Source organism: Siphateles boraxobius, unplaced genomic scaffold, assembly GCF_051911475.1.
Source record: "Siphateles boraxobius isolate OS27281-9 unplaced genomic scaffold, OSU_SipBor_1 19, whole genome shotgun sequence".
In the NCBI taxonomy this organism is placed as follows: domain Eukaryota; kingdom Metazoa; phylum Chordata; class Actinopteri; order Cypriniformes; family Leuciscidae; genus Siphateles; species Siphateles boraxobius.
Window position 1 is genome coordinate 49,304 of NW_027508799.1, and position 16,065 is coordinate 65,368.

The 16,065-nt window shown below is 47.3% G+C and overlaps 7 non-coding genes across 7 annotated transcripts; all 7 read left to right on the forward strand.

Annotated features, from left to right (window-relative positions):
* The first annotated feature begins 5,857 nt into the window (after positions 1-5,857).
* trnap-agg (transfer RNA proline (anticodon AGG)) lies at positions 5,858-5,929 on the forward strand. Its single transcript has one exon. It is a non-coding gene; the product is annotated as a tRNA-Pro (tRNA).
* A 255-nt stretch (positions 5,930-6,184) lies between these two features.
* trnaf-gaa (transfer RNA phenylalanine (anticodon GAA)) lies at positions 6,185-6,257 on the forward strand. The gene has a single exon. It is a non-coding gene; the product is annotated as a tRNA-Phe (tRNA).
* A 634-nt stretch (positions 6,258-6,891) lies between these two features.
* trnaq-uug (transfer RNA glutamine (anticodon UUG)) lies at positions 6,892-6,963 on the forward strand. Its single transcript has one exon. It is a non-coding gene; the product is annotated as a tRNA-Gln (tRNA).
* A 765-nt stretch (positions 6,964-7,728) lies between these two features.
* trnap-agg (transfer RNA proline (anticodon AGG)) lies at positions 7,729-7,800 on the forward strand. Its single transcript has one exon. It is a non-coding gene; the product is annotated as a tRNA-Pro (tRNA).
* Positions 7,801-7,888: 88 nt separating this feature from the next.
* On the forward strand, positions 7,889-7,962 carry trnai-aau (transfer RNA isoleucine (anticodon AAU)). The gene has a single exon. It is a non-coding gene; the product is annotated as a tRNA-Ile (tRNA).
* A 3,085-nt stretch (positions 7,963-11,047) lies between these two features.
* trnap-agg (transfer RNA proline (anticodon AGG)) lies at positions 11,048-11,119 on the forward strand. The gene has a single exon. It is a non-coding gene; the product is annotated as a tRNA-Pro (tRNA).
* Positions 11,120-12,248: 1,129 nt separating this feature from the next.
* Positions 12,249-12,320, forward strand: trnaq-cug (transfer RNA glutamine (anticodon CUG)). The gene has a single exon. It is a non-coding gene; the product is annotated as a tRNA-Gln (tRNA).
* The last annotated feature ends 3,745 nt before the right edge of the window (positions 12,321-16,065 follow it).

Here is a 16,065-nt window from a genome sequence, read left to right on the forward strand (position 1 = left end):
GAAAGCAAACGTGAGTTTATTTACAGTGATATATGTGCAGAGACAAAGTTCATGTGCAGGTGCGTTGACGATCACGTCGTGCAGAGGATCCCAGGTGAGCAGACCCTTCTTCAGAGAGTTGGACGTGGGTAGACAATGTCCAGTGATACGAATACTTTTCTGTTTCAGATCCAGGGAGGAACAGGGAGATCTCGGTGGACACGTGGAGCACTTGGATTCAAATGGCAGGACTCGGGAAACAGGGAACCAGACTGGAATACTGGAGACAGCAAGACAGGGAGACAAAGGTGAGTATATTCAGGGGTGAGTATAGTTACGTGATGGATCTTCGTTGGCAGACTTGGAAACTTCGGGAAATCGTGGGTAACGGTCTTCTCCTGTTGGAGGCTTGACAATGACTGGGGTGTGCGTGAGTGTTTTATAGGGCTGGGTAACGAGGTGACTGATTGTGAACAGGTGTGACTGGTTAATATTCCGGGGAGAGTGACCTTTGAGTGGTGGATGGGAATGAATCTGATTGATTCCTGACAAAAACAAGTGTTTTTTTGTTTCAACAAATGATTCTCAACTATGTTATAAAAGATATACCAAAACGATTTGATATACCATTTTAAGTTTTAGATCTGTTTGATGATCATATTATTATGAATTGTCATAAACGCCTTTATGTTATATTTGGTGTTTCTTAGTAATCTCTGCCACAAAAGCTAAACAAAACAAAACGATTTAAGCATGGCATGATACCAGCAAGATTGTACCAAGAAGTGTTATTGATTTTCTTATTAAAAAGTTCATCACACTATTTACAATTTGTACACAAGGCAATTCAAAGTGATTCACAGTTGTATAAAAACAATAATGCTTATGCGCATAATAATAATAATCATTAATTATTATAATATTATAATAATTAATTACATAAAAAAGAAATGCTGTAGTAAAATACTTTCAGTTGGAATATGACAGCTATGTAACGTGCTGTTTATGCCTGTGTCCTTTCAGATTATGTATGCATACCCGGTTTTACGAAGAACCTCTGAGGGTCGACTCCTTATGGGGCCAACTGAGGAGGCCAATAGGAGGAAGATCGTGTTGGCAGGGAGGGCCAGGTGTAAGGAGGAGGTCCTGGCTGAGGCCACTGCCTTTGTGAGGCAGAATGGAGGGAATCCTGGAGACCAGTTCCTGGTTCTGGCTCACTGCAAGATCCAGTTTGGGAAACACCAGGGTCAGAGGTTCCTGTGGCTGCTGGAGAACTCACTGGGGTATGCCTGCTATCTGGTCAGCAGCATTTTGGGGGAGGAGGAGAGGGACAACCCGCTGTCTGACAACAAACACCTGTTCCTCAGATACACCTCGAAGATCAGGGAGGTAGGCGAGGCTGTGGAGGTGTGTCATATAAAACAGAACATGCTGCAGGAGGCCCAGAGGACAGGAGACTCTGGATGTCTGATGGTGGAGTTTGGGGATTTTAAGGGTAGGTCAATGAAGGAGGTGTATGAGGACCCAAGCAAGGAGGCCCAGGCTATTATCATCACCTACCTGAAGAAGGCAAAGGCCGGGCCTAACACCAATATGGCCCTTTTCAAAGCATACGTGCTGAGGAGGCAGGCTCCAGCCCACGTGCCCACCACCACTGTGCCCACTGCATCTGTCCTCACTGCTGCTGTGCCCACTGCCACTGTGTCTGTTCCTCCTCCACCTACTGCCACTAAGAACAGACCACTGCTGGCGACCAATGTGAAGGCCCTGTTGGCGTGGGGGAAGCATTTATCTGCTTCACAGCTGGCACAAAATATTTTGTCTCCAGCCAAACCCTGTAAGTGATTTGCAAGCTTTAAAATCATTACAGTATATATTATGCAGTATATATGTCTAACGAAAATACGTGTTCAACAGCTGCAGGACCACGTGTACCACCTGCGTCTGAGTCCGCAGCCCGGAGACAGCTCTTTACATGTGGTGAGTATCACTTAACGCATACAAGTGTGTTGGTGACATGTGCTTAGTGTTTTATGTTATTTTACAGACTCTGCTGCTACGGATTTTTTTGAGGAGGAAGATGACCTGGAGATGGCAACTGTAGCCTCGCAAGCTGAAGAACAACTTCCTCAAGGTATGTAAATCTTAAACAATGTTTTACAAACAATTACAAATAAAACAAAACAGTATTTTTTAAATGACATATTATTTTATTTCACAACACAGAGGAATGGCACTTCTCAGGTGTCAATCTACATTCACTCTTTGAGTGAACATCCTCAAAGGAAAAAAGATAATTTAAAGGTGTATGTAAAAGGTTTTATTTAATTTTTTATCGTAATCACTGACTAAAGCTCATTCTTGTCATCTCACACTTCCCCCACTCCCCTTGGAATAAGTGGCTGTTGTAGTGTTTGGTCTGCTTCGCTTCACACTTGGCTGATCCCATCTTTTTTTCTTCTTGTATTTCTTCTAATGGTGCTTGGATGAAAAACAGGATGATTTTCACTGCTTCCTTCCATCTTTTAATCATCATGTCATCTCTCTACTAATCATACATGCTTTGCAGTAAACCTTGTAATCGCAGTAGCTGTCCAGCAGAGCTGAGAAAGTCATGCAGTGAAAGTCTAAAACAATAAGATCATTTTGTTGTGTTTTTTTACGCTCCAGCCACTGCAGGCTCGAGAGGCCCTGCTCCTGCCCCGGCTTGTGCTACTGCCCCTGCTCCTGCCCCTTGTCCTGCTCCTCCAGCAATGTGGACCCCTGGCCAGGTGTCCCAGTCGCCTGCAGAGCTTCCTGTCCACTGGAAAGAGCAACTCCCATCTTTCCAGCAAGGCCTTCAACCCCTGTCCCTCTGCACCAGGACCATCCTCACTACAGCCACCCACAGGACTGCAGCGCCCTGCCCAGCCTCCTCTGCAGTCTCCTCCTCTGCGCCCTGCCCAGCCTCCTCTGCAGTCTCCTCCTCTGCGCCCTGCCCAGCCTCCTCTGCAGTCTCCTCCTCTGCGCCCTGCCCAGCCTCCTCTGCAGTCTCCTCCTCTGCGCCCTGTTCAGCCTCCTCTGCAGTCTCCTCCACAGCCTTCTGTCCAGCCAAGTGCTGCCTCTGCTCCTGCAACATCAACTGGGTCCAGTGTTGCAGACCAGGCTCCTGTAAGTAAGCTTCTCATTATTCGTATGCAAGTGCTGCAGCGTGATTTCCAATGACCACAACAAAAGAGGCCGCATTTCCTCTGTGCTGGAAACTTTGCACTGGCTACCTTTTAATTGTAGATTTAATAAAAAAATTGCGCTTTAAGCCATGCAAGCTGGAATGTTTGCGGCTCGGCAGCAGCAGGGAGGATGTATGTTTCGGCTCATTGGTATAGGGGTATGATTCTCGCTTAGGGTGCGAGAGGTCCCGGGTTCAAATCCTGGACGAGCCCATTATTAGGCTTTGCTTTTAATCTCTTCAGCCTGATTAGGGCAACCAGGATATTTATATCCCGGGTTTCGGCAGAGGAACCACGTCCGCCTCTTTTAGTCTACCTGATTCCACCTAGCCTCATCGCTATCTGCCTCTCAGACAGCCAGCTATCAGGAAGTGTTGGTTCCATGGTGTAATGGTTAGCACTTTGGGCTTTGAATCCAGCGATCCAAGTTCCAATCTAGGTAGAACCTTTTTAGGTTCTTTGCGGAAGGGTGCGAAAAAGCAGAGGTGATGCGCAACTGCTGACGTGGCAGTGAAATTGGCAATGTCAAACAGAGTCGGAATTGGGGAAACATGGGCTTAAAAAGCAAAGGCTTCATTTGCTCCTTGCTATCGTGCTTTTGGACTCAATGACTTAAATCTCTGCTGCTCATGGGAAAAGTTGACACACGCCAAGGTTCCATGGTGTAATGGTTTGCACTCTTGGTTCTGAATCCAGCGATCCGAGTTCAAATCTCGGTGGGACCTGCTTTTGCCAGGAATGTGTGCAGTACCTCGTTCGAAAAAACTTTTTCGGCAGCACTGAGCCGCAAGAGCTCATCTAGGTAGTGCCTCTTGAAGGGGGGCGTAAAAAGGATGGACAGCACTGGAGAATGCAGGCATCGATCCCGCTACCTCTCGCATGCTAAGCGAGCGCTCTACCATTTGAGCTAATTCCCCTCGATGATGGAGAGGAGGTGTCCATCGCTCTCAAAGACAAAGACGAGGGCGCGATCACTGGCTACCTTTTAATTGTAGATCCGAGTTCAAATCTCGGTGGGACCTGCATTTGCCAGGAATGTGTGCAGTACCTCGTTCGAAAAAACATTTTCGGCAGCACTGAGCCGCAAGAGCTCATCTAGGTAGTGCCCCTTGAAGGGGGGCGTAAAAAGGATGGACAGCACTGGAGAATGCAGGCATCGATCCCACTACCTCTCGCTTGCGCCTACTGCTTCCTACCGATTGAGCCAAAGTAAGCCCAAAGTAAGCCCACGTGAGCCAATCGTGTTTCTCTGCTGTGGCTTACTTTTGACCAATCGCGTTCTCTCCTGTGGCTTACTTTTGACCAATCGTGTTTCTCTCCTGTGGCTTACTTTTGACCAATCGCCTTTCTCTCCTGTGGCTTACTTTTGACCAATCGCGTTTCTCTCCTGGGTCTGCTCCTGTGGCTTACTTTTGACCAATCGGCGACCGCGATTATTATCGTCATCTTTGCAATCTTTGCAACAGGTAAGTTTATTCTTCACGACTGTATAATCGATCATTATTCATTCATAAACAGTGTTTGATTTTGGACAATTAAACATGCCAATAAAGCTAGCTAGCGTGTAATAGCACACGTTTTCTTCTGTACATGTGAACCTGCAATTTTACCATGATATACAGTAAAAAACATGCCACTACTGTCAAGATAATTAGCCGTCCGCTAATTAAGCTATATCCTCCTTAAACCATTTTTTTGTTGTTGTTAATTTAGTATTTTTTGTGTCATTCATTACATTATTATATACATTACTCCAGCCCACGTGCCCACCACCACTGTGCCCACTGCATCTGTCCTCACTGATGCTGTGCCCACTGCCACTGTGTCTGTTCCTCCTCCACCTACTGCCACTAAGAACAGGCCACTGCTGGCGACCAATGTGTAGGCCCTGTTGGCGCGGGGGAAGCATTTATTTGCTTCACAGCTGGCACAAAAGATTTTGTCTCCAGCCAAACCCTGTAAGTGGGTAAGTTTTTTCTTTTTTCTCCAGCCACTGCAGGCTCGAGAGGCCCTGCTCCTGCCCCGGCTCGTGCTACTGCCCCTGCTCCTGCCCCTTATCCTGCTCCTCCAGCATTGTGGACCCCTGGCCAGGTGTCCCAGTCGCCTGCAGAGCTTCCTGTCCACTGGAAAGAGCAACTCCAATCTTTCCAGCAAGGCCTTCAACCCCTGTCCCTCTGCACCAGGACCATCCTCACTACAGCCACCCACAGGACTGCAGCGCCCTGCCCAGCCTCCTCTGCAGTCTCCTCCTCTGCGCCCTGCCCAGCCTCCTTTGCAGTCTCCTCCTCTGCGGCCTGCCCAGCCTCCTCTGCAGTCTCCTCCTCTGCGCCCTGCCTAGCCCCTCTGCAGTCTCCTCCTCTGCGCCCTGCTCAGCCTCCTCTGCAGTCTCCTCCACAGCCTTCTGTCCAGCCAAGTGCTGCCTCTGCTCCTGCAACATCAACTGGGTCCAGTGTTGCAGACCAGGCTCCTGTAAGTAAGCTTCTCATTATTCGTGTGCAGGTCCTGCAGCGTGATTTCCAATGACCACAAAAAAAGAGGCCGCATTTCCTGTGTGCTGGAAACTTTGCACTGGCTACCTTTTAATAGTAGATTTAATCAAAAAATTGCGCTTTAAGCCATGGAAGCTGAAATGTTTGCGGCCCGGCAGCAGCAGGGAGGATGTATGTTTTGGCTCGTTGGTCTAGGGGTATGATTCTCGCTTAGGGTGCGAGAGGTCCCGGGTTCAAATCCCAGACGAGCCCATTATTAGGCTTTGCTTTTAATCTCTTCAGCCTGATTAGGGCAACCAGGATATTTGTGAGAAATTGGGGATAAAATGTGCCAGAGAGAGGCCGGTTAGCTAAGTTGCTTAGAGCGTGGTGCTAGTAACGCCAAGGTCGCGGGTTTCATCCCCGTACGGGCCACTCATTTTCTCTCTGGGACCTTCGCTCTGCTCTTCTCGAAAATGACGGGCGGTCTCCCAGACATCCCTGCTGGCTAAACCATGCAAGTATCTGTCCGAAATGGCTCAGTTGGGAGAGCGTTAGACTGAAGATCTAAAGGTCCCTGGTTCAATACCGGGTTTCGGCAGAGGAACCACGTCCGCCTCTTTTAGTCTACCTGAGTCCACCTAGCCTCATCGCTATCTGCCTCTCAGACAGCCAGCTAGCAGAGTGTGTTGGTTTCATGGTGTAATGATTAGCACTCTGGGCTTTGAATCCAGAAATCTGAGTTCAAATCTTGGTGGAACCTTTTTAGGTTCTTTGCGGAAGGGAGGGAAAAAACAGAGGTGATGCGCAACTGCTGACGTGGCGGTGAAATTGGCACTCTCAAACCGAGTCGGAATTGGGGAAACATGGGCTTAAAAAGCAAAGGCTTCTTTTGCTCCTTGCTATCGCGCTTCTGGACTGAATGACTTAAATCTCTGCACCACATGGGAAAAGTTGACACACGCCGAGGTTCCATGGTGTAAGGGTTCGCACTCTGGGCTCTGAATCCAGTGATCCGAATTCAAATCTCGGTGGGACCTTCATTTGCCAGGCTAAACAGCACAAGTACCTGGCTGAAATAGCTCAGTTGGGAGAGTGTTAGACTGAAGATCTAAAGGTCCCTGGTTCAATCTCGGGTTTCGGCAGAGGAACCACTCCCGCCTCCTTTAGGCTACCTGATTCCACCTAGCCTCATCGCTATCTGCCTCTCAGACAGACAGCTGGGAGGGTGTGTTGGTTCCATGGTGTAATGGTTAGCACTCTGGGCTTTGAATCCAGCGATCCGAGTTCAAATCTCGGTAGAACCTTTTTAGGTTCTTCGCGGAAGGGAGGGAAAAAACAGAGGTGATGCGCAACTGCTGACGTGGCGGTGAAATTGGCACTCTCAAACCGAGTCGGAATTGGGGAAACATAGGGTGCTTCTCAATATCCCTCCTCGTCTCCTCGTTCCTCTGTCCTCCATCCTATGACCCGGAAACCGATCGAGCTCAGCCATCTTGAAGGACATCTCAATTCTCTAATTGCACCGCGAGGAGGCGAGGATCGAGGAGTGAGGAGGCTTTCAACCCCTGTCCTTTTGCACCAGGACTATCCTCACTACAGCCACCCACAGGACTGCAGCGCCCTGCCCAGCCTCCTCTGCAGTCTCCTCCTCTGCACCCTGCCCAGCCTCCTCTGCAGTCTCCTCCTGTGCACCCTGCCCAGCCTCCTCTGCAGTCTCCTCCTCTGCGCCCTGCCCAGCCTCCTCTGCAGTCTCCTCCTCTGCGCCCTGCTCAGCCTCCTCTGCAGTCTCCTCCACAGCCTTCTGTCCAGCCAAGTGCTGCCTCTGCTCCTGCAACATCAACTGGGTCCAGTGTTGCAGACCAGGCTCCTGTAAGTAAGCTTCTCATTATTCGTGTGCAGGTCCTGCAGCGTGATTTCCAATGACCACAAAAAAAGAGGCCCCATTTCCTCTGTGCTGGAAACTTTGCACCGGCTACCTTTTAATTGTTGATTTAATAAGAAAATTGTGCTTTAAGCCATGGAAGCTGAAATGTTTGCGGCCCGACAGCAGCACGGAGGATGTATGTTTCGGCTCGTTGGTCTAGGGGTATGATTCTCGCTTAGGGTGCGAGAGGTCCCGGGTTCAAATCCCGGACGAGCCCATTATTAGGCTTTGCTTTTAATCTCTTCAGCCTGATTAGGGCAACCAGGATATTTCTGAGCAATTGGGGATAAAATGTGCCAGAGAGAGGCCGGTTAGCTCAGTTGGTTAGAGCGTGGTGCTAATAACGCCAAGGTCGCGGGTTCGATCCCCGTACGGGCCACTCATTTTCTCTCTGTGACCTTCGTTCTGCTCTTCTCGAAAATGACGGGCGGTCTCCCATACATCCATGCTGGCTAAACCACACAAGTACCTGGCCGAAATAGCTCAGTTGGGAGAGCGTTAGACTGAAGATTTAAAGGTCCCGGGTTTTGGCAGAGGAACAACGCCCGCCTCCTTTAGGCTACCTGATTCCACCTAGCCTCATCGCTATCTGGCTCTCAGACAGACAGCTGGGAGGGTGTGTTGGTTCCATGGTGTAATGGTTAGCACTCTGGGCTTTAAATCCAGCGATCCGAGTTCAAATCTCGGTAGAACATTTTTTAGGTTCTTCGCGGAAGGGAGGGAAAAAACAGAGGTGATGCGCAACTGCTGACGTGGCGGTGAAATTGGCACTCTCAAACCGAGTCGGAATTGGGGAAACATAGGGTGCTTCTCAATATCCCTCCTCGTCTCCTCGTTCCTCTGTCCTCCATCCTTTGACCCGGAAACCGATCGAGCTCTGCCATCTTGAAGGACATCTCAATTCTCTAATTGCACCGCGAGGAGGCGAGGATCGAGGAGTGAGGAGGCTTTCAGAGGAGTCATGAGCGAGGATACAAAGGTGTATCCTATGCGGAAGTGTTTTATTGACTAAACGTGACGCACGTATACATTCTCCTCCCCCTTCACATCGGTCACAATCTGTTTTAAGTATACTTTACCTTTGCAGTTTATATAAACCACACATTACACATATTTCAACAGGGTATCTTGCTTTATTATTATTTATTATGAATTTCTTAAATAAACAAACTGCAACAACATGAGGGCAGATCCTTTGAGCGCTGCTGATGACGCTATGAAGTGACGCTCGAGTGATCAAGTATTCCAATGTATAAAAAAAGCTTTCATTCGATTCCTCCATCCTCATTGTTTGTCATTCATTACATTATTTTGAGCACAAGAAGATTTTTACTAAAACCTTTTAAAAAAAAGTTTAATTCATATATGTTATACTATACTATGTTATACACCAGTATACATATTTATGTTATCTTTTTAAATACTATGTTATACATATTTAAAAATACATGAATAGGCAAAAACAAGTGTTTTTTTGTTTCAACAAATGACTCTCAACTATGTTATAAAAGATATACCAAAACGATTTGATATACCATTTTAAGTTTTAGATCTGTTTGATGATCATATTATTATGAATTGTCATAAACGCCTTTATGTAATATTTGGTGTTTCTTAGTAATCTCTGCCACAAAAGCTAAACAAAACAAAACGATTTAAGCATGTTATGATACCAGCAAGATTGTACCAAGAAGTGTTATTTATTTTCTTATTAATAAGTTCTTCACACTATTTACAATTTGTACACAAGGCAATTCAAAGTGATTCACAGTTGTATAAAAAACAATAATGCTTATGCTCATAATAATAATAATAATAATATTCATTAATTATTATAATATTATAATAATTAATTACATAAAAAACAAATGCTGTAGCAAAATACTTTCAGTTGGAATATGACAGCTATGTAACGTTCTGTTTATGCCTGTGTCCTTTCAGATTATGTATGCATACCCGGTTTTACGAAGAACCTCTGAGGGTCGACTCCTTATGGGGCCAACTGAGGAGGCCAATAGGAGGAAGATCGGGTTGGCAGGGAGGGCCAGGTGTAAGGAGGAGGTCCTGGCTGAGGCCACTGCCTTTTTGAGGCAGAATGGAGGGAATCCTGGAGACCAGTTCCTGGTTCTGGCTCACTGCAAGATCCAGTTTGGGAAACACCAGGGTCAGAGGTTCCTGTGGCTGCTGGAGAACTCACTGGGGTATGCCTGCTATCTGGTCAGCAGCGTTTTGGGGGAGGAGGAGAGGGACAACCCGCTGTCGGACAACAAACACCTGTTCCTCAGATACACCTCGCAGATCAGGGAGGTAGGCGAGGCTGTAGAGGTGTATCAGAAAAAACAGGTCATGCTGCAGGAGGCCCAGAGGACAGGAGACTCTGGATGTCTGATGGTGGAGTTTGGGGATTTTAAGGGTAGGTCAATGAAGGAGGTGTATGAGGACCCAAGCAAGGAGGCCCAGGCTCTCATCACCTACCTGAAGAAGGCAAAGGCCAGGCCTAACACCAATATGGCCCTTTTCAAAGCATACGTGCTGAAGAGGCAGGCTCTAGCCCACGTGCCCACCACCACTGTGCCCACTGCATCTGTCCTCACTGCTGCTGTGCCCACTGCCACTGTGTCTGTTCCTCCTCCACCTACTGCCACTAAGAACAGGCCACTGCTGGCGACCAATGTGAAGGCCCTGTTGGCGCAGGGGAAGCATTTATTTGCTTCACAGCTGGCACAAAAGATTTTGTCTCCAGCCAAACCCTGTAAGTGGGTAAGTTTTTTCTTGTTTCTCCAGCCACTGCAGGCTCGAGAGGCCCTGCTCCTGCCCCGACTCGTGCTACTGCCCCTGCTCCTGCCCCTTATCCTGCTCCTCCAGCATTGTGGACCCCTGGCCAGGTGTACCAGTCGCCTGCAGAGCTTCCTGTCCACTGGAAAGAGCAACTCCCATCTTTCCAGCAAGGCCTTCAACCCCTGTCCCTCTGCACCAGGACCATCCTCACTACAGCCACCCACAGGACTGCAGCGCCCTGCCCAGCCTCCTCTGCAGTCTCCTCCTCTGCGCCCTGCCCAGCCTCCTCTGCAGTCTCCTCCTCTGCGCCCTGCCCAGCCTCATCTGCAGTCTCCTCCTCTGCGCCCTGCCCAGCCTCCTCTGCAGTCTCCTCCTCTGCGCCCTGCTCAGCCTCCTCTGCAGTCTCCTCCACAGGCTTCTGTCCAGCCAAGTGCTGCCTCTGCTCCTGCAACATCAACTGGGTCCAGTGTTGCAGACCAGGCTCCTGTAAGTAAGCTTCTCATTATTCGTGTGCAGGTCCTGCAGCGTGATTTCCAATGACCACAAAAAAAGAGGCCGCATTTCCTCTGTGCTGGAAACTTTGCACCGGCTACCTTTTAATTGTAGATTTAATCAAAAAATTGCGCTTTAAGCCATGGAAGCTGAAATGTTTCCGGCCCGGCAGCAGCAAGGAGGATGTATGTTTCGGCTCGTTGGTCTAGGGGTAAGATTCTCGCTTAGGGTGCGAGAGGTCCCGGGTTCAAATCCCGGACGAGCCCATTATTAGGCTTTGCTTTTAATCTCTTCAGCCTGATTAGGGCAACCAGGATATTTATATCCCGGGTTTCGGCAGAGGAACCACGTCCGCCTCTTTTAGTCTACCTGATTCCACCTAGCCTCATCGCTATCTGCCTCTCAGACAGCCAGCTATCAGGAAGTGTTGGTTCAATGGTGTAATGGTCAGCACTTTGGGCTTTGAATCCAGCGATCCAAGTTCCAATCTCGGTAGAACCTTTTCAGGTTCTTTGCGGAAGGGTGGGAAAAAACAGAGGTGATGCGCAACTGCTGACGTGGCAGTGAAATTGGCACTCTCAAACAGAGTCGGAATTGGGGAAACATGGGCTTAAAGAGCAAAGGCTTCATTTGCTCCTTGCTATCGTGCTTTTGGACTCAATGACTTAAATCTCTGGTGCTCATGGGAAAAGTTGACACACGCCAAGGTTCCACGGTGTAATGGTTTGCACTCTGGGCTCTGAATCCAGCGATCCGAGTTCAAATCTCGGTGGGACCTGCTTTTGCCAGGAATGTGTGCAGTACCTCGTTCGAAAAAACTTTTTCGGCAGCACTGAGCCGCAAGAGCTCATCTAGGTAGTGCCCCTTGAAGGGGGGCGTAAAACAGATGGACAGCACTGGAGAATGCAGGCATCGATCCCGCTACCTCTCGCATGCTAAGCGAGCGCTATACCATTTGAGCTAATTCCCCTCGATGATGGAGGAGAGGTGTCCATCGCTCTCAAAGACAAAGACGAGGCGCGATCCCTAACACGTGTGCAGGTGCTGCAGCGTGATTTCCAATGACCACAAAAAAGAGGCCGCATATCCTCTGTGCTCGCAACTTTGCACTGGCTACCTTTTAATTGTAGATTGAATCAAAAAATTGCGCTTTGACTCCAGCGATCCGAGTTCAAATCTCGGTGGAACCTTTTTAGGTTCTTTGTGGAAAGGAGGGAAAAAACAGAGGTGATGCGCAACTGCTGACGTGGCGGTGAAATTGGGACTCTCAAACCGAGTCGGAATCGGGGAAACATGGGCTTAAAAAGCAAAGGCTTCATTTGCTCCTTGCTATCGTGCTTCTGGACTCAATGACTTAAATCTCTGCTGCTCATGGGAAAAGTTGACGCACGCCAAGGTTCCATGGTGTAATGGTTAGCACTCTGGGCTCTGAATCCAGCGATCCGAGTTCAAATCTCGGTGGGACCTGCTTTTCCAGGAATGTGTGCAGTACCTCGTTCAAAAAAACTTTTTCGGCAGCACTGAGCCGCAAGAGCTCATCTAGATAGTGCCCCTTGAAGGGGGGGCGTAAAAAGGATGAACAGCCCTGGAGAATGCAGGCATCGATCCCGCTACCTCTCGCATGCTAAGCAAGCGCTCTACCATTTGAGCTAATTTACCATTTGAGGCTGAAGAGCTCTCACAGGAGGAGCGGGAGGGCGAGCTGGGCCCGCAGGCTTTGGTGGTTGTGGGGCCTGGCGTTTTTTTGGTTGGTATCTGGGGGCTCGCAGCAAAAGAGTGGGATAGTCTAGTTCCAGCATGCACCAGTTGTTCCATTTTCTCTGAGAAGCACAGAAGTGGAGATGCTGGAGAGAGTGATAATGTTTCCGGTGAGAGGGATTTTTGCTCTGGTGTTATTGGAGGCTGTAATATGCTGTCCTGGTTTCCCTGGCTGTTTTCCAGAAAGTCGTCTATGGGTGCTGTATCTTGGAGCAGTGCTGGTATGTCACAGTCTGTCTGTGGTGAGCTCTGTGGGCAGGGCTCAGCTGAGATTGTGTCCGTGAGCAGAGGTTGTTGTGGCTGAGTGGTGTTATCACTGTCCTTGTGTGATGTGTCAACCGCATGTCCATTCAGGTGCTGAAGTGAAATCCTGTGGTCATTCATACTGTATCCAGGTGTGTGTGTGCCATTCAGGTTGAGTGGATTGGCACACATTGCAGAAGGATGACGGAGGGAGAAGTAGATATTGTCCTTTAGCACTCTTGAACCAAGTTTGTTTGGGTGGTGGCCATCCTGTTGAAACAGTTGCCTCTGACTCCAGAAAAGATTGAAGTTGTCAATAAAGTTCACTCCTTTTATATTGCAGGTTTTTTGCAGCCATGTATTAAGCCCAAGCAACCGTGAAAACCTGATTGTTCCTCTTGCTGGGAGTGGTCCACTGATGAATGTTTGAACTTTCAGTCTTTTAAGTGTTTCAAAAAGTTAATTGAAATCCTTTTTAAGAAGTTCCGACTGCTCTTTATGAATATCATTCTTCCCCACATGAATGATGAGTCGATTTGCAGTCTTATGTTTCATCAGAATGTTCTGAAGTTCCCTGTTTACATCAGAAGTTGTTGCTTGTGGAAGGCAGCACGTTGTTGTATCCCTGCTATTAATGTTTCTGATTACGGAGTCGCCCACTATCAGAGTCCTGGGCTCGGCTGCACTGTGAGCTGAGTGCCGCTGTCTGCTCGACCTTGAGCCCCAGTTAGCATCAGTGTTAGCTACTGGCTGATTCTGTCTGTGTGCGATCACATTCATCAAATTTGGGGATTCCTCATTCATTAATACTTCAAATCTGTTCTCAAGATGTATAGGCGGTGGTAGGAGACCAGTGTTTGCAGTCCTTGTCAGAGCCGTATCTGGGGTAGAGGATGCTACTGCAGTAATATGTGATGCTCGTGACAATCTGATGTCTCGAGTGCCTTTGGGTCTCGCACCCTGTTTGTGCCATCGATTAGTAAAACGATCGGCTTGTTTCTCTACACTCAGTTTGGCCTGTCGAGAAGCACTAGATTCATGGGACTCACCGGCTGTATGCTGAGGACGTCCATGACGAAGCTCTGTCGTGTGTTCCGTCTGGTTTGGTGGTCCCACAATTAACTTTGTTTCAAGAATTGCAATCCTTTGTAAAAGTCTGTGGCAGTTGGAGCAGCAAGTAGATTCCAGAGGAGGCATTTTCTTATCCTTATGAATGTAGGCAGTTGTGTTTTCTCTTCCCCGGAATGTAAGCTTTCAGTGGGAGGCTGGTCGAATAAAATAATTCTGCTTTTTTTTGTAGTAATCCAAGCGTTTGAGCACTGTGCTGATTTGCTGAAGTTAAAATTAGGTGATAAAAGGAGATAAATTATAGAAATATAAAAGCGATAGAGCAAAGCGCGGAGCAGTAAGCGAGAGCGTCCGAACAGTAGCTGAGCAGGAAGTAGTCGTCATCAGTAGTAATTATCGTCATCTTTGCAACAGGTAAGTCTATTCTTCACGACTGTATAATCGATCATTATTTATTCATAAACAGTGTTTGTTTTTAGACAATTAAACATGCCAATAAAGCTAGCTAGCGTGTAATAGCACACGTTTTCCTCTGTACATGTGAACCTGCAACTTTACCATGATATACAGTAAAAAACATGCCACTACTGTCAAGATAATTAGCCGACCGCTAATAAGCTATATCCTCCTTAAACCATTTTTTTTGTTGTTGTTAATTTAGTATTTTTTTGTGTCATTCATTACATTATATTGAGCACAAGAAGATTTTTACTAAAACCTTTTAAAAAAAAAGTTTAATTCATATATGTTATACTATACTATGTTATACACCAGTATACATATTTATGTTATCTTTTTAAATACTATGTTATACATATTTAAAAAGACATGAATAGGCAAAAACAAGTGTTTTTTTGTTTCAACAAATGATTCTCAACTATGTTATAAAAGATATACCAAAACGATTTGATATACCATTTTAAGTTTTAGATCTGTTTGATGATCATATTATTATGAATTGTCATAAACGCCTTTATGTTATATTTGGTGTTTCTTAGTAATCTCTGCCACAAAAGCTAAACAAAACTAAAAGATTTAAGCATGGCATGATACCAGCAAGATTGTACCAAGAAGTGTTATTTATTTTCTTATTAATAAGTTCATCACACTATTTACAATTTGTACACAAGGCAATTCAAAGTGATTCACAGTTGTATAAAAAACAATAATGCTTATGCTCATAATAATAATAATAATAATATTCATTAATTATTATAATATTATAATAATTAATTACATAAAAAAGAAATGCTGTAGTAAAATACTTTCAGTTGGAATATGACAGCTATGTAACGTTCTGTATATGCCTGTGTCCTTTCAGATTATGTATGCATACCCGGTTTTACGAAGAACCTCCGAGGGTCGACTCCTTATGTGGCCAACTGAGGAGGCCAATAGGAGGAAGATCGTGTTGGCAGGGAGGGCCAGGTGTAAGGAGGAGGTCCTGGCTGAGGCCACTGCCTTTGTGAGGCAGAATGGAGGGAATCCTGGAGACCAGTTCCTGGTTCTGGCTCACTGCAAGATCCAGTTTGGGAAACACCAGGGTCAGATTTTCCTGTGGCTGCTGGAGAACTCACTGGGGTATGCCTGCTATCTGGTCAGCAGCATTTTGGGGGAGGAGGAGAGGGACAACCCGTTGTCGGACAACAAACACCTGTTCCTCAGATACACCTCGCAGATCAGGGAGGTAGGCGAGGCTGTGGAGGTGTATCATATAAAACAGGCCATGCTGCAGGAGGCCCAGAGGACAGGAGACTCTGGATGTCTGGTGGTGGAGTTTGGGGATTTTAAGGGTAGGTCAATGAATGAGGTGTATGAGGACCCAAGCAAGGAGGCCCAGGCTCTCATCACCTACCTGAAGAAGGCAAAGGCCAGGCCTAACACCAATATGGCCCTTTTCAAAGCATACGTGCTGAAGAGGCAGGCTCCAGCCCCTTGCCCACCACCACTGTGCCCACTGCATCTGTCCTCACTGCTGCTGTGCCCACTGCCACTGTGTCTGTTCCTCCTCCACCTACTGCCACTAAGAACGGCCACTGCTGGCGACCAATGTGAAGGCCCTGTTGGCGCGGGGGAAGCATTTATTTGCTTCACAGCTGGCACAAAAGATTTTGTCTCCAGCCAAACCCTGTAAGTGATTTGC